We start from the raw sequence: 10,312 nt of genomic DNA, 5'->3' as shown, positions 1-10,312 counted from the left end.
GCCTGGAGGTAAATACATGTCTATGACATTTTAGAATTTTTTTTTTCCTGTAAATGTGAAACTCCCAGTGATTTATAAGAGAAAAATATATTACTATTTGATTACTTCCCTCAAAGTCAATTTATCCTCATGTTTTAAAATTTATTTTATTTCAACTTGTGTACCAATAGATATGGACTTGAATTACATATTATTTAAAAATAGAAAAATTTTGACTTCTAGAAAAGACTATGAAAAACTATAACACAGAATGTAAGGTTAAAAATGAATCTTATAAGTGTGCCTATTTTTAATAGCATAAAATTGCTGTTTTTTAACACAAAATATGAAACCAAAATATCATAAGATTACTTCAGGTAGATTAAATTTATTTATATTTATGGTTGAATACAAGAATTTCTTAGAAGAGATTGGTATTTTCCATCTTATTAAGCACAATTTCACAAATTAGGTATAAGATACATATATTAGGCTAGCTATTTTTTGAAAAATGTCTTCTTAAATTTTAATAATAATTAAAGAAAGGATGTTTTCCACTATAAGATTCTTTTCCTGTGTGCAGGCAATAGATTTCTGCTATAACCTTCAACTGTAATATAGTTTATATGCCTCCCTCAAAGTATCTTCTAATTTGAACATGTAATTTACCTTGGCAATTTGGAACTTAAAGCTAGTGGTTCCAATTTGAAATATGTAGGTGAATATTCTAGGTATAGAAAGGTCAATGTTATGTTCACTTTGTAATTTTCTAAAATTGGAATAATTCAATCTACCAATCTCTGGATGGATTTTAAAAATAAAAAAATCAAAGAGTAATTTTTAAATTATATATAAACAATAGTGATCGAGTTGTCATCATTGTCAAAAATGTGAGCATACAATACATCAATAGTTCAATAGCATCATCTGGGGAAAAACAACACACTCAATTTCAGAGCTAGAAAATTTGGTTACCAGTCTTAGGATGACTTTAGGTAATACAATTAAATTCTCTGGGTCTATTTTCCCAGTGTTAAATGAAAGCTGTGAATCATATCATCTCTAGTTTTTTTTTTTTTGTTTTTTTTTTTATCTCTAGTTTTTTTATTGGTGACAATATTTTACAATTTTTCAGATTGGGAAATCATTTATTTCTTAATAACTATAATGATTTAGACATATAAAAGACATTCCAGAGTAAATGACTCACATTTCAATTTACTTTATAGCCTCAATGACAAAATTGGGAAAACACATGCTTTTAGAATAAGATTATCTCATGTACTTTTGTCTGGTACAGTGATACCATACAAATACCAGTGTTAGGAAGAATCATTTAGTGAAGAGCTTTTAAGAAATGGAATATGGCATAGACATATATACACTACCAAATGTGAAGTGGATGGCTGGTGGGAAGCAGCCGCATAGCACAGGGAGATCAGCTCGGTGCTTTGTGACCACCTGGAGGGGTGGGATGGGGAGGGTGGAAGGGAGAGAGATGCAGGGGGGAAGAGATATGGGAGCATATGTATATGTATAACTGATTCACTTTGTTGTGAAGTGGAAACTAACACATCATTGTGGGGCAATTATACTCCAATAAAGATGTTTAAAAAAAAAAAAAGAAATGGAATATAAAACATATTAATAGGAGAAAGCTGTTCTCTAATTGGGCACTCCCCAAACTGGAGAATATAAAAGATTGTTCTAAGGGATTTTCTGTTTATAGGAAGAGAAGAAGGGGAGAAAGGAGAACAAGAATATGAAAAAGAAGAGAAATATTTAAGGTAATATTCTTCATCATGTTCTAAAAAGTTCAGCAAATAGATTTTATTAAAATTGCTGCAAGATTTGCCAGAGTCTACAGCATGCAACATGTCTTGGGATATTAAAGGCAGGATGGATTATACAACAATTATTTGGTAATAGTTTTTTCAAAAAAAGTATTACCATATAGAGAAGTATTCCTTGAAATACAACTGAGAAATGATGCTTAAGTTTTTAAAAGTATGAAACACTCCCTACTTTACACTCATTCATAATAAAAGACATTAAAATAATAAAAACAAAAAATAATATATAAAATAATAATGAATTAAAACAAATAAAAAGTAAAGGATGAGATATTGATAAGAGATATTGCTCAGAATTGATCACGGTAGCAGGTAGCCAGTTCCCGCGTCCCAACCCAGGCCTCGCCGAGCCTGTGGAGGAAGTAAGACCCATGTCTTGTTCTGCCTGATGTCCAGACCCCTGGGAAGGTACTGTCGCCCAAGTCAACTTGGGTGGCTCATCAATCTCCTGGGTCTGCTGGCCTCCCCCAGTGAACAGAAATTAATTCTGGCACTCAATATCCCATCTTCCTTAGGCAGGGAAGCACATGAACAACCCACCTCCACCCCTAGCCGAGTTCCTACCACCTTCTCTCCCCCTCTCCCACAGCGATGTTGTTCCACCCTCACCACCTCCACAGCCCAGCACTCAGCCCTTCCTGAGGGCCCCACAGAATTACTGAGAGGGGCTGGCGCATGAGACCTCTACTGCCAGACAGAAGTGATATAGTGATTCCTGCTGAAAGGCAGAGAATTGCATGTCTAGTTTTTCTTCTTCCCGTTAAGCACTGATAATTTTGCCTATGGAACTTGTAAATTCATTGTAGTAACTAGCTGGCAGCTTCCTTGGCTTCTCCATCAAAACCTTGGTTCCTACTCTCTTGGGATGGAGGAGGTCAGGGAAACCACTCCACACTTGGTTCACCCAAACACAGGGTGAGGAAGGCCAGCCAACACAGTGATCATACTGTTTATTTATTTATACAAACAACAACAATAGAACCTAATTACCATAAGAATTATGTTTACTTCAGGAACTCACTTAGCATGATTTCCTTCCCCCCTCCCCCAGGGTTAGCTTTAGTTCTTCCAAAGAAAATTATCTTAAGCTTCATAATTAGAAGAATAATTGTCTCAAGCAAATATTCAATAGTCCAAAGTTAAAAGTGATCTATAGCTTTTATTTAGGCATTTATGATTAAACTTATGAATTTGGAAGATTTCAAGCAAGAGAGTATAAAAAATTAATAAAGAGAAACTTTAATTAAATAGAATTGGGAGACCAAAAGGGGGAGCTCTCATGGCCCCCTTATGATAGCAGAGCCCAATAGGAAGAAGAAAGACTCCACTTCTTTCCTGGCAGGGACTCAGCCAATGAAAAACCATGGACTCTTTGTTTACTACAGCCCTCCCAACTTCCTTTTCCTCTCTAGAAAAGAGTGCTCCTTCCCTTGACTTGCAGGGACTTGCATATGGCTCAACATGGTTGTAGACCCCATACTGCAATTCTCTGCTGATCTGGAATTAACCCATCGTTGCTGGAGAAATATCTGTCAGTTTTGTTTCAGGTCAAGAATGGCAATATAAGAAAGAGCAAGCTTTAACTCCCCCTTTTCCTCCTCAGAATCTGACAGAAGTGTTCAAAGGAGAATAAAAATAAAAATAAAATGGGGGCCTTAATCAGTGTTAAAAACAAGAGAAAAAGCAAATTGTTCAAAATTCAAATACTTTTTTAAAGATATAATGACAGAAGATTGCAAATTAAAGGAAATCTCTGTTATTAACTCTTACCCTACAGATGGCAAAAAAAAGGTGTGGGATGTTACATGAAGTAGAAAAAGGAAATTGTGACAAATCTCATAGTATCAAATAAGCTGTAGGAGTGAAAGTCAAAGTTGATGACTGGTCACAGGGTTGATGGCAATTCCTGCCTTTTAGTAACAACTTTTGATTTCAAAGGCTGTGGCTGCACTGCTGGAATTGCAAACACTGAGGTGACATATTGGCTGCACACTAATTCTCTATGGAGGTGTGATTCACTTCCATGTGGGGGGAAAAACCCTGAAATCAGATGAAATGCCTTAATTCTGGGGAAAGAAGACTAGAAGAGAAGAGAATGCGAGTAATTGGAAAAGTGAAAATTACTCTACCAAAAGCCACCTTTGTTCAGTATAATTAATATTTAGATTCAAAATCTCAAAGTACACAGGAAAGAGTTTTAAGCAGTGAAACTAAGCTTCTACAAATTTGGTTATGGAAATGAGGATGAAGAAATCACTCTTTCACTTAGCACAGCTGTAAGAAAAGCAAGCACTGCTCTCTTTTTCAATGTTTTAAAACTATATACAATTTCCATGAAATATACTCTTGCAATGATGTATTTAGAGTTTAGCCCTAACAATTTCAGATGCTGATTATGCTCCTTCTGGATCTTCAGAGTTAAAGGGCAGAATGTTTTTGATGCCAGATGGTTCATAGGGGCCTGGTAGAGGTAAGGCTTCTTTATGTTCACCATTTCTATCAAGAGCCACAGTGTTTGAAAATAATTTTTTTCACAATATCTTATGCAAAGGTCCAGGGGAAACTGCTACAATTCTCCTCCCTACACAACTCAGACTAGTTTCTGTCATGTTCCTTCAGTAAGGATGATGCTTTTGAGGATGGTGCATGTCAACATTGATGGCAACATGGAAGGAAACAATACAAGTCATGGTTAAACCTTGGTGATAGAATCAGATTTTGGTCTTTGATTACTTATATTTGTCATTAAAAACATGAATTTCCTTATTGTATAGAAATGTAAGCCTTTATTTCTACTGATATTTCCTATGTAAATATCTGTTTATGATTTTCATTGTTAATTAAGTTGAATTAGGTAAAACTATATGAATAAGAAATGGTTTGTGGGCTTCCCTGGTGGCGCAGTGGTTAGGAATCTGCCTGCCAATGCCGGGGACACGGGTTCGAGCCCTGGCCTGGGAAGATCCCACATGCCGCGGAGCAACTAAGCCCGTGAGCCACAACTACTGAGCCTGCGCGTCTGGAGCCTGTGCTCCGCAACAAGAGAGGCCGCGATAGTGAGAGGCCTGCGCACCGCGATGAAGAGTGACCCCCGCTTGCCACAACTAGAGAAAGCCCTCGCACAGAAACGAAGACCCAACACAGCCAAAAAAAAAAAAAAAAAAAAAAAAAGAAATGGTTTGTATTAGTTTTTTTCTTAAACGAAACTTTTCCCTGAGTGTTCACCTAAAAACAACAACTGATGGAACAATCATGACAAAAAAATACATAGATACATTCCCTAGATGATTACAAGTATGATCACCATATGCAGTCTCTCGCTATTCATAGGATAAAGGTGAAGCCCAATATGAAAACAGATTTCTGGTGTCTTGAGAAGTCTTAGCAAAGCTAAATTAGGTAGAGATGATGCAAAATTGGCAAGAATTCCCATACCATGAGCTGAATATTCACCCTTTTCTCTCTTTCTTCATTCCTCTCCCTACTTTACAATTATTCTATTGAACATCTATTTTGGGGATGGATAACAAGACAGGTGATTATTAAGTCAAATGTATGATTTTTTATGGCAATTAACAATTGATTTTCAAAGTTCCATATCAGAAAGTTTGTGTAAATTGAAACATCTAATAAGAATATTTTGCTGAAGCACAGTGATATCGCTAAAATTTTTTTGAGAATTTTTATAACTTTTCATATTTGTTATTTATTTTCTGGTTTTTTTTTTTTGTTGCTTCTTCTGCTCAATTTTTAAATGGTGTTTCTTAATTTTCATGAATACTTGATATTAAAATTTTACATGTTAGGCTTAGTGGTAATTTTTTTTCACTATTTTTGCAGACATTTTCTCTTTTCCAGTTTTCTCTTTGCTTTTTAAATTTTTCTTATAAGTCTTTTTGTAGTTCCAGAAAATAGACATTTTATTCTCCACTGTCTCTTTAATGTCTCTTACATCTATAGAAATGAACATGTTTTCTCCTCTACATATAACCACAATCCTCCCTATAGTTGCTTCTACCTGACAGTCTCCAAATTAAATTTTAGATACATTTCTATTATGTCAGAAAAACAAAAACTGTGAGCGTTATGATAAAGTGATTACCAAAACTGCTTCCATTCTATAGTATGACTTTGCAACTCCTTAAATCAACAGGTAGAGTCTATTTCCTTAGTACTGAATTATAGGTTGTCCTTGTAACTCACTTTGGCCAGTGTAACTAGAAGCAATGTTGTGCCAGTGCTGAGTTTAGCCTCCCTTCAAGAGGCCTTGCAAAATGCTCCTGTCTCTTTTTGTCTTTTGCCTTCACTGTGGGAGATGCTGAAGTTAGGCTACTAGAGAGCATAAGACATAGACTGGGCCATGTCAGCCCTGGCTTCCAGCTCAAATAGAGAAATAAGAACAAAAAAACCCCAAAGTCAGCAGAAGGAAAGAAATCATAAAGATCAGATCAGACATAAAAGAAACAGAAATGAAGGAAACAATAGCAAAGATCAATAAAACTAAAAACTGGTTCTTTGAAAAGATAAACAAAGTTGATAAATCATTAGCCAGACTCATCAAGAAAAAAAGGGAGAAGACTCAAATCAACAGCATTAGAAACGAAAAAGGAGAAGTAACACCTGACACTGCAGAAATACAAAGGATCATGAGAGATTACTCAAAGCAACTATATGCCAATAAAATGGATAACCTGGAAGAAGTGGACAAATTCTTAGAAAAGCACAACTTTCTGAGACTGAACCAGGAAGAAACAGAAAATATAAACAGACCAATCACAAGCACTGAAACTGAAACTGTGATTAAAAATCTTCCAACAAACAAAAGCCCAGGACCAGATGGCTTCACAGGTGAATTCTATCAAACATTTAGAGAAGAGCTAACACCTATCCTTCTCAAACTCTTCCAAAATATAGTAGAGGGAGGAACACTCCCAAACTCATTCTATGAGGCCACCATCTCCCCAATACCAAAACCAGACAAAGATGTCACACAAAAATGAAAACTACAGGCCAATATCTCTGATGAACATAAATGCAGAAATCCTCAACAAAATACGAGCAAACAGAATCCAACAGCACATTAAAAGGATCATAAACCAGGATCAAGTGGGGTTTATGCCAGGAATGCAAAGATTTTTCAATATACGTGAATCAATCAATGTGATAAACTACATTAACTAATTGAAGGATAAAAACCATATGATCATCTCAATAGGGGCAGAAAAAGCTTTTGAGAAAATTCAACACCCATTTGTGGTAAAAACTCTCCAGAAAGTAGGCACAGAGGGAACCTACCTCAACATAATAAAGGCCATATATGACAGACCCACAGTCAACATCGTTCTCAATGGTGAAATACCAAAACCATTTCCTCTAAGATCAGGAACAAGACAAGGTTGCCCACTCTCACCACTATTATTCAACATAGTTTTGGAAGTTTTAGCCACAGGAATCAGAGAAGAAAAATAAATAAAAGGAATCCAAATTGGAAAAGAAGAAGTAAAACTGTCACTGTTTGCAGATGACATGATACTACACATAGAGAATCTTAAAGATACTATCAGAAAACTACTAGAGCTAATCAATGAATTTGGTAGAGTAGCAGGATTCAAAATTAATGCACTGAAATCTCTTGTATTCCTATATACTAAATGATGAGAAATCTGAAATAGAAATTAAGGAAACACTCCCATTTACTATTGCAACAAAAAAGAAAAAAATACCTAGGAATAAGCCCACCTAGGGAGACAAAAGACCTGCATGCAGAAAACTATAAGACACTGATGAAAGAAATTAAAGATGATACAAACACATGGAGAGATATACCATGTTCTTCGATTAGAAGAAGCAATATTGTGAAAATGCCTATATTACCCAAAGCAATCTACTGATTCAATGTAATTCCTATCAAACTACCAATGGCATTTTTCTCAGAACTAGAACAAAAAAATTCACATTTTGTATGGCAACACAAAAGACCCTGAATAGCCAAAGTTGTCTTGAGAAAGAAAAACGGAGCTGGAGGACCCAGGCTCCCGAACTTCAGACTATACTACAAAGCCATGGTAATGAAGACAGTATGGTACTGGCAGAAGAACAGAAATATAGATCAATGGAACAGGATAGAAAGCCCAGAGATAAACCCACACAATATGGTCACCTTATCTTTGATAAAGGAGGCAAGAATATACAATGTAGAAAAGACAGCCTCTTCAATAATTGGCGCTGGGAAAACTGGACAGCTACATGTAAAAGAATGAAATTAGAACACTCCCTAACACCATACACAAAAATAAACTCAAAATGGATTAAAGACCTAAATGTAAGGCCAGACACTATAAAACTCTTACAGGACAACATAGGCAGAACACTCCATGACATAAATCACAGCAAGATCCTTTTTGACCCACCTCCTAGAGAAATGGAAATAAAAACAAAAAAAAGCAAATGGGACCTAATGAAACTTAAAAGCTACTGCACAGCAAAGGAAGTCATAAACAAGACAAAGAGACAACCCTCAGAATGGGAGAAAATATTTGCAAATGAAGCAACTGACAAAGGATTAATCTCCAAAATATACAAGCAGCTCATGCAGCTCAATATCAAAAAAAACAAACAACCCAATCCAAAAATGGGCAGAAGACCTAAATAGACATTTCTCCAAAGAAGATATACAGATTGCCAACAAACACATGAAAGGGTGCTCAACATCACTAATCATTAGAGAAATGGAAATCAAAACTACAATGAGGTATCACCTCACACCAGTCAGAATGGCCATCATCAAAAAATCTACAAACAACAAATGCTGGAGATGGTATGGAGAGAAGGGAACCCTCTTTCACTGTTGGTGGGAATGTAAATTGATACAGCCACTATGGAGAACAGTATGCAGGTTCCTTAAAAAACTAAAAATAGAACTACCATATGACCCAGCAATCCCACTACTGGGCATATACCCTGAGAAAACCATAAATCAAAAAAGTCATGTACCACAATGTTCACTGCAGCACTATTTACAATAGCCAGGACATGGAAGCAACCTAAGTGTCCATCGACAGATGAATGGAAAAAGAAGATGTGGCACATATATACAATGGACTATAACTCAGTCATAAAAAGAAATGAAATTGAGTTATTTGTAGTGAGCTGGTTGGACCTAGAGTCTGTCATACAGAGTGAAATAAGTCAGAAAGAGCAAAACAAATACTGTATGCTAACACATTTATATGGAATATAAAAAACAAATTGTTCTGATGAACCTAGGGGCAGAACAGGAATAAAGATGCAGTCGTAGAGAATGGACTTGAGGACAAGGGGAGGGGGAAGAGTAAGCTGGGATGAAGCGGAAGAGTAGCACTGACATATATACACTACCAAATGTAAAACAGATAGCTGTGGGAAGCAGCTGCATAGCACAGGGAGGTCATCTCGGTGCTTTGTGACCACCTAGGGGGTGGGATAGGGAGGGTGGGAAGGAGACGCAAGAGGGAGGGGATATGGGGATATATGTATACACATAGCTATTCACTTTGTTATACAGCAGAAACTAACACACCATTGTAAAGCAATTATACTCCAATAAAGATGTTGAGAAAACAAGACATAATTTCTGTTAAGAACATGATGAGTCATCCCATCTATTTGTACAACACTTTGTATATTACTAAATCCAGCTATATTTCGTTGAAAGTCACCAGCTTGAAGGGACTTTTCATTTAGTTTCAAAGAAATAGATTACTTTTTATTTCTCTTTGTTCCTGTGAGAAGCTTCATAGAGCAAACTGTGAATATGGATTTCTGAGTTCCGGTGTTTATTATATAACTAGTTTTTCATGGGGGATATTAATTCCTCGCTACACACACAAAAAAAATATCCAGCAGATTCTACCTTTAATCTACAGATACCTTTAGGGAATTAAACTTCTTAAAGCAAATTATAAAAAGAAAACAAATTATAAAAAGATAACTTTCTCTAAAAGGAAGAAGTATCAAAAGCTTTTTTGAATCACATTACCTCTAAAGTTTACAAATGCATAAGTATTGTTCAACTGCTCCAAAGTTAATAAACAAGAGATGATAAAAAAAAAAAAAGAGAGACAATTAAGACCAGCTGGCATAGTATTCTTTAGAGTCTTTTCATTCAATTTTTCATTCATTCAGTTATTCATTCATTCTTTCAGTTATTCATTCTGACATGATATACTTTAAATAAAAATTTGGTTTCTGGAAATGAGGTGAGATAAAGGTTGAATTATCAGAATCACAGAAAAGGAGCTCTTTATTTGCTGTCCTGGAAGTGAGAACAAAGTGAGGATCAATCATGTTTTAGTCACTATACCCAATATTGACTACATTCTTCCTTCAGGGTATGGCTTCTAGGATCTACTTTGTGACCCAGTGTACATTTAACTGAGATAAACAGTACTCACCTCCACAGTCTGACTAAAAGGGCATTTAGAGTTATTACTGCCCAAGGA

This window comes from Balaenoptera acutorostrata, chromosome 18, assembly GCF_949987535.1.
Source record: "Balaenoptera acutorostrata chromosome 18, mBalAcu1.1, whole genome shotgun sequence".
Lineage (NCBI taxonomy): Eukaryota > Metazoa > Chordata > Mammalia > Artiodactyla > Balaenopteridae > Balaenoptera > Balaenoptera acutorostrata.
Note: the sequence above shows the minus strand (reverse complement) of the source record.